The following is a 15,221-nucleotide window of genomic DNA, read 5'->3' as shown; positions in this document are numbered from 1 at the left end:
AATCAGGGTCTGGGAGCTAAGATTAGGCCAGAGCGAAATTTAGATACTGCTGTCATAATTCATGTATTTTCCGGCATTTCCTGTTATTTTATTTGCACGAACATTTGCAAAATTAAATTGTTATGCTATTTTGCTTAGTTGGGGATTACTTGATTTAAAAAAAATCTATTTTGGGACCACTGGAACAAGGCAAACCAACAGAATGCGAGCAGCTCTAGTTCGTGATTCTCATCTTTTTGCACTGCGTGTTTTTAGGGCAAAGTACATCCTCGCGTCAGTCTTGGGTGCGAGTGCACGCTTCGTGCTAAAAAATAAATAAAGTTTAACAAGCCATATTTGCTCCTTACGTTATTTCATGTAATTCAATGTGATTTTCCTAAAATTTCCCGTATTTATGCAAAAGGAAATTACGGACAGTTTGCACACGCTTGGTTATTATTGTAAATTCACCTTTTTAGCAAACGTAAGTTATGCGTACATCGGGAAAAATTGCTGTAAATCAGCTTTTACTCTATACTCACCATTGGTGTGTAAATTCTATAAAGCCTAATCTATTTTTGAAATTTTTACTAATTCTAGCTGCTGCTGCTACTTCTCTCAGCAGAACTGCCTGCTGCTATTTCTCTCATCAGAGCTGCCTGCTTCTGTCTCTCAGCAGAGCTGCCTGCTGCTGTCTCTTAGCAGAGCTGCCTGCTGCTGTCTCTTAGCAGAGCTGCCAGCTGCTGTCCAGCTGAGCTGCCTGCTGCTGTCTCTCTGTTGAACAACAATAAAGGGTGTGGCTCTGAGCAGTAAGGCTGAGCACAATTATATATGGCGGTCACGGGGGAGGTTGCGCATAATAATGGACCTATTGGCTGCATTCGATACAGTCGATAAAAAGCTTCTCCTCAAGGTTCTACAAGAAAGGGCTGGTATTGAAGAAATGGTCCTCCTCTGGTTCTCCTCCTTCCTCCACAACCGATCACAAAGAATAACAATTTTAAATTTCGAATCCGACCTCCACCCCGTTACTAGGGGTGTTCCACAAGGGTCAGTGCTCTCCCCTCAGCTTTTCAACATTTACATCGAACCCCTGACCTCTCTACTCAGGAAATCCAACATCACTTTCCACATATATGCTGATGACACGCAGTTATATCTAGAAATCACCTCCATTGAGGACCTCCAGAGACTCAACGCAACGCTCAGAGAGGTGCAACAATGGCTTTCAAGTATTCACATGTGACTCAATCAAGCGAAAACGGAAATACTCCTCATCTCCAACGAAGATGAAAACTCCCAAATTGTAGAATGGGTCAAAGCTATCGACGCCCTCAGTGGCAACATCTCACTGGCGGACTCGGTAAAATCTCTAGGTATCATCCTTGACCCGAAACTGGACATGAAAAACCACGTTACAAGATCCGCTAAAAGCGCCTTTCTCAACAAGCCACCCAAGCACTGGTGCTCTCCAGAATCGACTATGGGATCACAGCCCTGACTGGCACTGCAAAATCGCACATCGCCCCCTTGAAAACAACCTTCAATGCAGCAGCCAGAATGATCACCGGAACTAAAAAATTCGAACACATCTCCCCTGCACTCAGAGAACTTAAATGGCTCCCAATTGAGTTACGAGCCAGCTTCAGAATCGCCTGCCTCACGCACAAAGCCTTCCACACAGGCATACCAGAATACCTAGCCGCCAAACTCAAAAGAGCCGCCAGTCCAGGAACCTCAGAAGCTCCAATACTCTTCTACTCATCCTGCTAAAAACGAGCAAACAAAAAACGGCGACCAGATCGTTTACAGGAAACGCTCCCAAAATCTGGAACTCCATCCCCCCACACATCAGAACGATCCCCTCGTTTCCAAAATCCAAAAACCTGGTCAAAATCCTCTTTCTGGATCGTTCTCAAGCGAGCAGATAGGAGCTAAGGAAGTACTTTAACCGGCACCCACTCTAACTTTAACTAGGTGACCAATGTCACTGATTCGGTTCTAGAAAACTTCCCAGAGACTCTTATTGTTGTGTCAAGAAACCCTTTAGATTCTCAACCCAAAGACTGCGGATTACCATGTCACACTACTAAGTCACCTCAGTTGAAACTCTGCTTTTATCTTCCTGTGCAATATGACAGTGGTAAGGTGACAATTGCTCTATGTCTCTGTAAAGGAACGTATAATGTATTCGTTGTCTGCATGCTCAGGTACCTTTTACTACTTATTTGTCCCTTTCGCTATGTTCCCCTATATTCTCTGTACTGCCCACTTGCACATAAGTTACTTGTTGTGAAGCGCTCCGATAACCTCGGGTCCAGCTAGCGCTATACAAAACTCCTAAAATAAATAAATAATTAAATAATAAAAATGTTAAACTTATCCTGCGTCTTCTCTGCTCCTGCTCTCCCTCCTCCGACAGGAACAGGAGGCCGGCAGCCAGGCTCCCTCGCCTAAGCCAATTACAACACTGCAGTACAGCGTTGTGATTGGTCTGCTCAGCCAGGGGCTAGAGGGGTGGGCATGTCCTCCATGCAGGCTGTATTGCAGCCTGCATGGAGAAGGATAAAGTGTGTGTCTGGGTGGCCTGAGAGGGCATACCAAACCGTATTTGCACACTCAGGAGTGGGCAAACCACTCCTCCCCTGCCCTGCCCCGCTCTGAGAGCAGCCCCGCCCACCCACTGCCCGCAAAGCAACCATAAAATGGTAATTACTAAAAGTAATTACCAGTTTATGTTTTTGCTTCTCGCACTGCGATAAAGCAGTGGGGCAAAGATCCTCCGCCATGCCAGAGGAGCTGCCCCTGAAAGCTCCTCCCTTAGCACCATCTCCCATCTAGGGCTTCCATGTTCCCACCACTAACTCTAAACTAAAGCTGTGAAATAGCCTTGAAACAGGAATATTGCAAAAGTAAAGGATGGAACCACTGGTCAGAAAATGAGTAAATACTAAGGGGCCGATTAGGATGGCGGACGGACTTGCGTCCGTCCGCCACCCTTGAGGAGGAGGGAACGTCCGCAGGGGCTGCGGCGTTCCCTCCGTGCTGATTAGGATGTGACCGCCAGGGTGGCGGTCACATCCTCTATATTTAACATTGCGGCGGGTGCAGCTACAAGCTGCACCCGCCGCAATGTTAAAAAAGCATGTGTTACATTTACATGCACAAAGCGGCAGGCACCGCACGGTGCCTGCTGCTTTGTGCACGCAAATGCAGGGGGGTACCATAGGTACCCCCCATGTGCACCCCCCACCCCCCATTCACCCAGGGGGCCCGCAACGGGCCCCCAAAGTGAATGTCCGTATGCTTTTCCATGGCGGAAAAGCCGCCGTGGAAAAGCAGTTTAACACAACCATCATAATATGGCGGACGGTGTCTCATAGACACCGCCTGCCATGTTATAGCTTTTCCGCCGCGGTCGGAAGCCGACCGCGGCGGAAAAGCGGCGGACGGAATTCCAGACCCACCAGCCATCCTAATTTGGCGGTGGGTCTTTGGAGCCTCCGCAGAGGATTTTCCACCTCCTCCGGGCCGAAGGTGGCTTCCGTCGGCCCGGAGGAGGCGGAAAATCCTCCATACTAATCGGCCCCTTAGTTTGTAAATCAGGGTCTGGGAGCTAAGATTAGGCCAGAGCGAAATTTAGATACTGCTGTCATAATTCATGTATTTTCCGGCATTTCCTGTTATTTTATTTGCACGAACATTTGCAAAATTAAATTGTTATGCTATTTTGCTTAGTTGGGGATTACTTGATTTAAAAAAAATCTATTTTGGGACCACTGGAACAAGGCAAACCAACAGAATGCGAGCAGCTCTAGTTCGTGATTCTCATCTTTTTGCACTGCGTGTTTTTAGGGCAAAGTACATCCTCGCGTCAGTCTTGGGTGCGAGTGCACGCTTCGTGCTAAAAAATAAATAAAGTTTAACAAGCCATATTTGCTCCTTACGTTATTTCATGTAATTCAATGTGATTTTCCTAAAATTTCCCGTATTTATGCAAAAGGAAATTACGGACAGTCTGAACACGCTTGATTATTATTGTAAATTCACCTTTTTAGCAAACGTAAGTTATGCGTACATCGGGAAAAATTGCTGTAAATCAGCTTTTACTCTATACTCACCATTGGTGTGTAAATTCTATAAAGCCTAATCTATTTTTGAAATTTTTACTAATTCTAGCTGCTGCTGCTACTTCTCTCAGCAGAACTGCCTGCTGCTATTTCTCTCAGCAGAGCTGCCTGCTTCTGTCTCTCAGCAGAGCTGCCTGCTGCTGTCTCTTAGCAGAGCTGCCTGCTGCTGTCCAGCTGAGCTGCCTGCTGCTGTCTCTCTGTTGAACAACAATAAAGGGGGTGGCTCTGAGCAGTAAGGCTGAGCACAATTATATATGGCGGTCACGGGGGAGGTTGCGCATAATAATGGATCTATTGGCTGCATTCGATACAGTGGATAAAAAGCTTCTCCTCAAGGTTCTACAAGAAAGGGCTGGTATTGAAGAGATGGTCCTCCTCTGGTTCTCCTCCTTCCTCCACAACCGATCACAAAGAATAACAATTTTAAATTTCGAATCCGACCTCCACCCCGTTACTAGGGGTGTTCCACAAGGGTCAGTGCTCTCCCCTCAGCTTATCAACATTTACATCGAACCCCTAACCTCTCTACTCAGGAAATCCAACATCACTTTCCACATATATGCTGATGACACGCAGTTATATCTAGAAATCACCTCCATTGAGGACCTCCAGAGACTCAACGCAACGCTCAGAGAGGTGCAACAATGGCTTTCAAGTATTCACATGACACTCAATCAAGCGAAAACGGAAATACTCCTCATCTCCAACGAAGATGAAAACTCCCAGATTATAGAATGGCTCAAAGCTATCGACGCCCTCAGTGGCAACATCTCACTGGCGGACTCGGTAAAATCTCTAGGTATCATCCTTGACCCGAAACTGGACATGAAAAACCACGTTACAAGATCCGCTAAAAGCGCCTTTCTCAACAAGCCACCCAAGCACTGGTGCTCTCCAGAATCGACTATGGGATCACAGCCCTGACTGGCACTGCAAAATCGCACCTCGCCCCCTTGAAAACAACCTTCAATGCAGCAGCCAGAATGATCACCGGAACTAAAAAATTCGAACACATCTCCCCTGCACTCAGAGAACTTAAATGACTCCCAATTGAGTTACGAGCCAGCTTCAGAATCGCCTGCCTCACACACAAAGCCTTCCACACAGGCATACCAGAATACCTAGCCGCCAAACTCAAAAGAGCCGCCAGTCCAGGAACCTCAGAAGCTCCAATACTCTTCTACTCATCCTGCTAAAAACGAGCAAACAAAAAACGGCGACCAGATCGTTTGCCGAAAACGCTCCCAAAATCTGGAACTCCATCCCCCCACACATCAGAACGATCCCCTCGTTTCCAAAATCCAAAAACCTGGTCAAAATCCTCTTTCTGGATCGTTCTCAAGCGAGCAGATAGGAGCTAAGGAAGTACTTTAACCGGCACCCACTCTAACTTTAACTAGGTGACCAATGTCACTGATTCGGTTCTAGAAAACTTCCCAGAGACTCTTATTGTTGTGTCAAGAAACCCTTTAGACTCTCAACCCAAAGACTGCGGATTACCATGTCACACTACTAAGTCACCTCTGTTGAAACTCTGCTTTTATCTTCCTGTGCAATATGACAGTGGTACGGTGACAATTGCTCTATGTCTCTTTAAAGGAACGTATAATGTATTCGTTGTCTGCATGCTCAGGTACCTTTTACTACTTATTTGTCCCTTTCGCTATGTTCCCCTATATTCTCTGTACTGCCCACTTGCACATAAGTTACTTGTTGTGAAGCGCTCCGATAACCTTGGGTCCAGCTAGCGCTATACAAAACTCCTAAAATAAATAAATAAATAAATAATAAAAATGTTAAACTTATCCTGCGTCTTCTCTGCTCCTGCTCTCCTGCCTCCGACAGGAACAGGAGGCAGGCAGCCAGGCTCCCTCGCCTAAGCCAATCACAACACTGCAGTACAGCGTTGTGATTGGTCTGCTCAGCCAGGGGCTAGAGGGGTGGGCATGTCCTCCATGCAGGCTGTATTGCAGCCTGCATGGAGAAGGATAAAGTGTGTGTCTGGGCGGCCTGAGAGGGCCTACCAAACAGTATTTGCACACTCAGGAGTGGGCAAACCACTCCTCCCCTGCACTGCCCTGCTCTGAGAGCAGCCCCGCCCACCCGCTGCCCGCAAAGCAAATGGTAATTACTAAAAGTTATTACCAGTTTATGTTTTTGCTTCTCGCACTGCGATAAAGTAGTGAGGCAAAGATCCTCCGCCATGCCAGAGGAGCCGCCCCTGAAAGCTCCTCCCTTAGTACCATCTCCCATCTAGTGCTTCCATGTTCCTACCACTAACTTTAAACTAAAGCTGTGAAATAGCCTTGAAACAGGAATATTGCAAAAGTAAAGGATGGAACCACTGGTCAGAAAATGAGTAAATACTTAGGGGCCGATTAGGATGGCGGTTTTTCCGCATCCTCCGGGCCGGCGGAAGTGTCCGCCGGCCTGGAGGATGCGGAAAAACCGCGGCGGAGACTCCAAAGACCCACCGCCAAATTAGGATGGCTGGTGGGTCTGGAATTCCGTCCGCCGCTTTTCCGCCGCGGTCGGCTTCCGACCGCGGCGGAAAAGCTATAACATGGCAGGCGGTGTCTATGAGACACCGTCCGCCATATTATGATGTTGGTGTAAGTATGCTTTTCCACGGCGGCTTTTCCGCCATGGAAAAGCATACGGACATTCACTTTGGGGGCCCGTTGCGGGCCCCCTGGGTGAATGGGGGGTGGGGGGTGCACATGGGGGGTACCTATGGTACCCCCCTGCATTTGCGTACACAAAGCAGCAGGCACCGTGCGGTGCCTGCCGCTTTGTGCATGTAAATGCAACACATGCATTTTTAACATTGCGGCGGGTGCAGCTTGAAGCTGCACCCGCCGCAATGTTAAAAATAGAGGATGTGACCGCCACCCTGGCGGTCACATCCTAATTGCCATGGAGGGACCGCCGCTGCCCATGCGGACGGTCCCTCCTACTCAGGGGTGGCGGACGGACGCAAGTCCGTCCGCCATCCTAATCGGCCCCAATGTTTGTAAATCAGGGTCTGGGAGCTAAGATTAGGCCAGAGCGAAATTTAGATACTGCTGTCATAATTCGTTTATTTTCCGGCATTTCCTGTTATTTTATTTGCACGAACATTTGCAAAATTAAATTGTTATGCTATTTTGCTTAGTTGGGGATTGCTTGATTTAAAAAAAATCAATTTTGGGACCACTGGAACAAGGCAAACCAACAGAATGCGAGCAGCTCTAGTTCGTGATTCTCATCTTTTTGCACTGCGTGTTTTTAGGGCAAAGTACATCCTAGCATCAGTCTTGGGTGCGAGTGCACGCTTCGTGCTAAAAAATAAATAAAGTTTAACAAGTCATATTTGCTCCTTACGTTATTTCATGTAATTCAATGTGATTTTCCTAAAATGTCCCGTATTTATGCAAAAGGAAATTACGGACAGTTTGCACACGCTTGGTTATTATTGTAAATTTACCTTTTTAGCAAACGTAAGTTATGCGTACATCGGGAAAAATTGCTGTAAATCAGCTTTTACTCTATACTCTATAATGTCAATGTCCTCACCATTGGTGTGTAAATTCTATAAAGCCTAATCTATTTTTGAAATTTTTACTAATTCTAGCTGCTGCTGCTACTTCTCTCAGCAGAACTGCCTGCTGCTATTTCTCTCAGCAGAGCTGCCTGCTTCTGTCTCTCAGCAGAGCTGCCTGCTGCTGTCTCTTAGCAGAGCTGCCAGCTGCTTTCCAGCTGAGCTGCCTGCTGCTGTCTCTCTGTTGAACAACAATAAAGGGTGTGGCTCTGAGCAGTAAGGCTGAGCACAATTATATAAACCACCAAAAACAATTGCCAATACTGCTTTTTGTTTGAAACTTAGTCCTATGTAAAATGTGTGGACATACCATCAAACCATTTCAAGCTTATTAATTGCTTTTATTTAAATTGTTTTGAAAAGAAGTTATTTTTTACACATTAGCAAATGTCTAATAGAAGTTATTTTTCTCTGTACACCACTACTATATACAATTACATTAAACAAACTCAATTCACTCGCCACACCACATTCAAGTCAACAACTCTATAAAGAAAAAGGAAAATTCAACACCTTCCATTCACACTCATACTCATCATACCAAACAAAATTGCACTAAATGATACAAAATATTACATTCTATACAAATTTCCTTTATAGTTCATCCTATTTAACATGTTTGCTTGTTAAATAGGATGAACTAGAACTATAAAGGAAATTTGTATAGAATGTAATAGTTTGTATCATTTAGTGCAATTTTGTTTGGTATGATGAGTATGAGTGTGAATGGAAGGTGTTGAATTTTTCTTTTTCTTTATAGAGTTGTTGACTTCAATGTGGTGTGGCGAGTGAATTGAGTTTGTTTAATGTAATTGTATATAGTAGTGGTGTACAGAGAAAAATAACATGTATTAGACATTTGCTAATGTGTCAAAAAACTTATTTTCAAAACAATTTAAATAAAAGCAATTAATAAACTTGAAATGGTTTGATGGTATGTCCACACATTTTACATAGGACTAAGTTTCAAACAAAAAGCAGTATTGGCAATTATTTCTGGTGGTTTATGCTGCTGTCTCTCAGCAGAGCTGCCTGCTATTAGTTAGGTCTCTCAGCAGAGAGGCTTGCTGCTGTCTCTCAGCAGAGCTGCCTGCTGCTGTCTCTCAGCAGATAGGCCTGATTCTGTCTCTCGCCAGAGCTGCCTGCTGCTGTCTTTCAGCAGAGCTGCCTGCTGCTATCTCTCAGCAGGCTTTCAGTAAAGCTGAAGGAAGGAAAGCGAGGTTTGACAGACCGGCGGCCAGAAGCAGGAAGTGAAGAGCTCTCATGAGATGCGCCGTTTTATCCTTTTCCCATGAGCCCCCGGGGTTGACAGACACTCACAGGGCAGTGTGTACAGACAGGGCGTTTAACATTGTTTTGAGACGGAAGCTACATCATCATTAAGTACAAAGGTGCGTCCATCTTGAACAGTTTTCCCAGAGGCTCTTCCATCTTCCCGAGCTCCTGTCTAGGGTACCACGTGACCTCCACGCGCCTGCAGCTTTTCCTGTGTTTAGCACTAGTTAAAAGACGGCTGTCTGCAGTCTGAGAGGCTGAAGACGGCACGGACGGCTGATGGAAATGACCAAAGGCCAACAGACCTGCTTTTTAATAATAACCAGACGAATTTTGTTTTGTTTGCAAAGCTTTGTCAACAATCAGACAGTCTACGGCTGTTTATTGCACCTTAGGGCAACAGGAACTAACTTAGCTCAGTGCACAAAGTATTGGGATGTTTATCCAGGGGCGGCTGACGTATGTGCACCGGTGAGGCCGGTAACTAACTGTGGGTGCCTGCAAGGCGAGTGGCAAATAATAACAAATTAAATCACTTACCATGCCTGCTGCAATATCCTAGCTTGCGTTGTCCCCGGTTTGCATTGTCAGCATTCGATCCATCATTTGTTTGCTGTAAAACAGGATTACATTTAAGGCACTACGTACAGTCCACAGGGCCTACTGGAACAAAAGGACAACATACTTGCAGAAATTTGCCGTACAGTATATCCCACTAGAAACATATGGCCATCTTCCTCAAATCTGATCCCTCTTCACCCTATGCATCATCTGAGAAATGTGTCAGTTGGGTGGTTCCAAAACTGTGGAACACCCTGATCCACAAACTCAGTGCCAAATCTAACTATCCCCAATTTTGAAAACTTTGGGAAAAGTATCATTTTAAGAAAGCCATTGCCTAAACCTGCCTATGGCTGCTGTTAAAGATTTTCAGAATTGATACCATGCTACCCGACAGGACTCCCGTGGTCCAGCTATCGTCCACACGTTATTGTTTACATTTGTCCTCATTGGCTTAAAGCTTCCAGTGTTCCAAAGTTATTGTCTGATGTCAACCATTGCTTTCAAATGAAATAAAGAAAGAAAGAAAGATGTTCTGCAGCTAACACATCCCTTATTAAAACCCACTTGTTTGTCATAAAAGCAATCAAAACACAGTTCACCCACCAGTACTCCCCAGCAGTTGATGGTCAGTCCAGTAGTATGTTGGAAGATTGCAGCGCCTTGAAGTCCTTTAGATTCCATGTTGGCTGTCATTGAATCTTCCAAACTGACCAATCAAGTATCATGTAGTGCGTACGGTGTGCTTGTTGGTGTGACAATAGCACTGTAAGGCAGTAGCAATTTAGTACAACTATTGTCATTAATTTTAATTATGTTGCGAACCTCCCACTCTGAGGGGTGCACTCTCAGGACCAGCCAAGATGATGCGTTTCATCTCTTCTTCAGAAAAGAGGGGCGCAGACAGGTGTCTCCCACACTTCACTACGATGAGTGAAACTTTATTATATATGGTGGATAGAAACTGTAACTCTACTGCTGTACCAAGCATTAAAATGCATTCAGTTAAAAGCTTCGGTGGATGAAAAGCTTCTTTCAGATGACCAGAAGCCAAGGATCTGCGTTCAGCAATCTCAGCAAATTAAAACAAACTTTATCAGTAAGAAATAGACCTTTACAATTGATGTATTTCATACCTCCAGCTACAAAGGTTTGTTAATTAAATTCCTACAGCAGCAATAGAAATTCAGTTAAAACAATGACTAAAAAGTGCAACAGTGACAGAACCCTGAAGACCTAATAAAGCATTTAATCATTTAAAGCAGGTAAAAGTGGTGCTTTAAATGGGCCGGTACTCACAGGTACTGAGAACCGGTACTTCTTATTTTTGCCGAGTACCGGCACTTCTCCACTGCCAAGGAGATACCAGTGCTCATGAAAGGTAAGCTCATTGCTGCTAGTGGTGCTGAGCTCCAGTCTGTCAGAGGGGAGCCTGCCTGTAGGGCACTCTGACAGCCAAAGCACCTCTCTAGCCCTTACCTAAGGCACTGCTGAACCACTTAGCAGCCGCTCATGTCCATTATGCAAAGGATGTCGGGAGTTGGGAATTTCACCGCCCCGCTGTGTCTGTCAGATTATGGCCCATCCATGCCCTGCTCTGTCAATCACATTCGTACTATCTCTATGCAGTAACTCATATTAATCCCAAGTGATCCTTTTGAGAGCGTTTTTAGGTTTCGCCTGTCGAAAGCTGCGCAAGCAGCGTTTCGCACAGGCGAAATCTAATGTTAGAACACTTTGGGGGACTTGAACCCGCCCCTTCTTCCATTGGCTAGCTCCATAAATGGAGGCTAGCCATTGGAAGAGATTGGCTGTCAATCACTCTTTTCCCGTCGGAACGCGATTCGGGGGCGTTTCTCGGTCTTTTTTTAAGTCCCGCCCCTTGTTGCCGTGTGTCCTGGGCCGCGCTGTGATTGGCTGCCGGCCTGGGACACCCCGTGACGTCATTCCCCGGGCCGCGCTGTGATTGGCCGCCAGCCCGGGACACCTCCATGACGTCATTCCCCGGGCCGCGCTGTGATTGGCTGCCGGCCCGGGACCTGACTTGTTTTTTTGGCAGAGAACCCTTGTAAATCCCCTGTCTGTGGGCCTTGTCATTCTGTCCTTGTAAGGGAGGTAGCTGTCCCGAGGGGAGCACTGCGCCTTTAAATTCCTTTGGTTGGTATCACGTGACTGCGCTGCTTCCACAGAAGGAACTGTGGCTTCAATGCTGTGGGGAAGCCTGGTTGCTGGTCTGCAGCTGGAGGAGCCGCGGTTACAGCCTCGAACCTCCCAGGTAAAGACAGGCTCCGGGCGGACTCCAGTGGCATTCAATCCGTTACGTGGTCTTCGCTGTTCGGGCCTGGAAAGGCAGTCTAGTCGTCAGCCATTGGTGCAGGCCTGAAGCGGAAGAGAGGGTGGAGGGGGTTAATGATATCACTGTTGCACGCTTCAAATACGTATTATTTTTCATCGTTCACTAACTCATTCTTACAAACCCACCCATCTGTCCCATGAGAGTTAATCATTTGCTGCAAATGTCTCTTTTGCAGACGAGTTTTTTTTGTTGTCCAAACCGCGTCACAAATGACTGTTTTTATTTTTGTTTTGCGCCGTCGTTATGGGTTTTTTGTGAATAACATACCGGTTCGCCCACCTGTTGGCCTTGGCATGGTTATCAGATGTCATCCGGGACCACCTCCCGTGATCCAACAAATCACCGGCGTTTGGGGCATCAGTCTAGTTTGTTCAATGGAAGTGAACTAAAACTACAACTGAACTCCCAGCATTCACAGCGTTAAAAGGAAGCTGTGTACTGGCACACACACGTAACACTGAATGTTTGGGGGTGATAGGCAGGCACATTTAGGAACTGAGGGGGATTGATTATAATAAGACTGCAGCAAACACTGTTACGCAGATGTTGTGTTATTGCAAACTAGTGCAATTGCTCCGCCTCATTCATCTGCTCTTATGTAACCTCCATAGTCGTTATGTGGTGACTCCTTGTATAATCTTCAGTTGATTCCTGTTGCATTTGGAAACTGGGGTTTTAAGTCCTTAGTTGTTTGCTTCAAATATATCAGTGAGGTAACCCTAAGTGTGAGTTATCAGGCTACAGAAAAGAAGTATATTAAAAAAAAATAAACACCCGCCCGACCTATATTTCTTATTCATTTCAGGTCAGGATAGGGACAAATAATATCCACTATTATGTTTAAATTTTTTTTTTTTTTTTTTTTGCATACAATAGTCAGAATGCATTGCCATCTTACAAACGTACTCCAGATTCGGTCTCATTTCATAAGTATCACAGTTCATGCAAACGTTCATGTAAAGTAACTACACCATGCTAAGAGAAGAACCTGCCCTCACAACCAATTACGCCTCTGTCGTGATGTTCCTCTGGTCTCCCCTGCCTTTGAAGTTCCTCCCTTTGACTAACGCATGCAGCAGGAGACCAGGAGTGGAGGTTGTTGTTCAAGTGCCATGCGGTGGATGGTGCATGTGAAATGGTGTGCTCGGTGCCGTGACATCAGGCGGTGTCGGGTTTCCCGGGCTCTGAGAAGCAGCTTCAAAGGGTCTGAGCGCGCGCCCTGCCTCTGTGTGCCGGACCTCCGTGAGCCTGCACCGGTCCCGCCGTGTGCGCGTCTCCTCAGCGCAGAGCGCCTCGTCCGGACAGCGGCAGGGCTGCGAGTATGGCTCTCCTCGTACCCGTGGTGTTTGTCTGTCCAGCGGGACATGAATGTCAGTTCTCGAGTGGGGTGATGAAAGCGGTAAGATAGTCGTGTGTGGATTTTCGTGGCCTCTGCCCCCCAGTGCACTGTTTTTCCAGCCATGCTGCTCTGCTTTGATGAAAGGGGGAGGCTTTGCTCCACTCGTCTGAGATGCTTTGATATGAGGGGCACTGCTGCACTCTCTATAGCACATTTACTTCTGAATGCCGCAGCTGTGTAGCCATCGTTGGAGGGATATTGGAGGTGTAGGTACATGTTTTGTGTTTCTTCATTCAAAGTTATCCAAGTCTGTGTGGTGTAGCGGGAACCGCGACAATCTTTATCTTTAGAGTTACACATGTTAAAACCAAGCTGGGTTGCTACAACACGTGCAGAGGTAGCGTCGGTGCTGCGAGAAGGATATGTGCACAGTGGTGTCCGTACAGACAGTGAGGTGTGGGCATAATCCTCTTCTGGGGTTGGTGTCTGTCTGTGCGTGGAAAGGCGTCTAGGGAGAGAGAGAGAGGGCGGGCGGGCGGGAGAGAGAGACCGAGGGATCCACGCTGAGAGACAAGTCTGTGCCCGGAGAGGTAGGTAGGCGTCTGTGCACACAGAGAAGTCGGCACACTCCCTGCTCCTGCAGAGAACTGTCTAAAAAGGGTCGTCTGTGGTAAGATTCTGTATGTACAAAAGAGGTCTGAGCACGTGTAAATGCTGTAAGTTGCTGCTGTGAGTGACGTCTGTGCTTCCAGCAGTATACGTGTGTGCGGGGCTCCGTGCTCCTGCAGAGGTATCGGCCTCAGAGGTCTGTGCTGGGAGCAGTGTCTGGGCAGTCCTGGCCGTACTGGGAGCGGCAGCTGTGCTTGCGTGCTGAGGCCAGTGTCGGGGCTGTAAGAAGTGTCTGTGTGGGCTCAGCGCGTACTGTGGCCGGTGCTGTCGGCTCTCTGCAGTGGTTGTGCAAATGCACGCACCGTGAGTAGGAGCTGAGAGCGCCCGTGCTGTGAGCCACAGGTAATGGGACCACGTGTCCTGTGAGTAGCGCCCGGGAGTAAGTAGTAGCCGTGGAGGTGCTGTTGCGCTGTGAGGCACAGGTACTGGGACCACGTGTCCTGTGTGCTTGTATTTTTTATATTTAGATATTGAGCAATACACTCTGACATGCAAAGTCACTTTCAACATTTTAAGCAAATATCGCTACTTGGCAAGGTAGTTGGACAGGGGCAATTTAACTTTGTCGTTTTGTAGGGGATCCGCGCTGTGTGGTTCAGGTGGTTTGTCCCTCGCAGTTACAATTGCAGCCTCTCTCGTGTAGTCAGGACATAATGTTTCTACTTCTGAGTTTTCATTTAGCTATTTAAGGTATTCTGGGAGTTGTTTTCGTTTGAGTGGCAGGCCGGATACCAATGGTTTGTTCAGAATAGCCAAGCACTGGAAACATGGCTATGCTTGCTTCCCTGCCCCCTGGCTGTGCTTGCTTCCCTACCCCCTGGCTGTGTTTGCTTCCCTGCCCCCTGGCTGTGCTTGCTTCCCTGCCCCCTGGCTGTGCTTGCTTCCCTGCCCGTGCTTGCTTCCCTGACCCCTGGCTGTGCTTGCTTCCCCGCCCCCTGGCTGTGCTTGCTCCCCGCCCCCTAGTTCCCCTTCCCCTGGCTGTGCTTGCTCCCCTGCAACCTGGCTGTGCTTGCTTCCCTGCCCCCTCGCTGTGCTTGCTTCCCTGCCCCCTTGCTGTGCTCGCTTCCCTGCCCCCTCGCTGTGCTTGCTTCCCTGCCCCTCACTGTGCTTGCTTCCCTGCCCCCTTGCTGTGCTTGCTTCCCTGCCCCCTCACTGTGCTTGTTTCCCTGCCCCCTCGCTGTGCTTGCTTCCCTGGGTGGGTGTGTGTGGCTCTGGGTGTGTGTGTGTGTGTGGCTCTGGGTGGGTGTGTGTGTGTGGCTCTGGGTGGGTGTGGGTGTGTGTGTGGCTCTGGGTGTGTGTGTGTGGCTCTGGGTGTGTGTGTGTGGCTTTGGG

General features: G+C 47.4%; 1 long non-coding RNA gene across 1 annotated transcript in view; it reads right to left on the bottom strand.

Moving 5' to 3' along the window:
* Window positions 1–15,221, bottom strand: part of LOC144752996 (uncharacterized) — a 123,793-nt gene that overhangs the window by 49,597 nt on the left and 58,975 nt on the right. The window contains exon 4 of the long non-coding RNA XR_013594165.1: window positions 9,505–9,577. This is a non-coding gene — a long non-coding RNA (uncharacterized LOC144752996). The remainder of the gene's footprint in view (window positions 1–9,504; window positions 9,578–15,221) is intronic.

The sequence above is a fragment of the Lissotriton helveticus genome, chromosome 5_1 (assembly GCF_964261635.1).
Source record: "Lissotriton helveticus chromosome 5_1, aLisHel1.1, whole genome shotgun sequence".
NCBI lineage: Eukaryota > Metazoa > Chordata > Amphibia > Caudata > Salamandridae > Lissotriton > Lissotriton helveticus.
The sequence above is the reverse complement of the archived record's forward strand: the minus strand, read 5'-3'. Positions and strand labels throughout refer to the sequence as shown.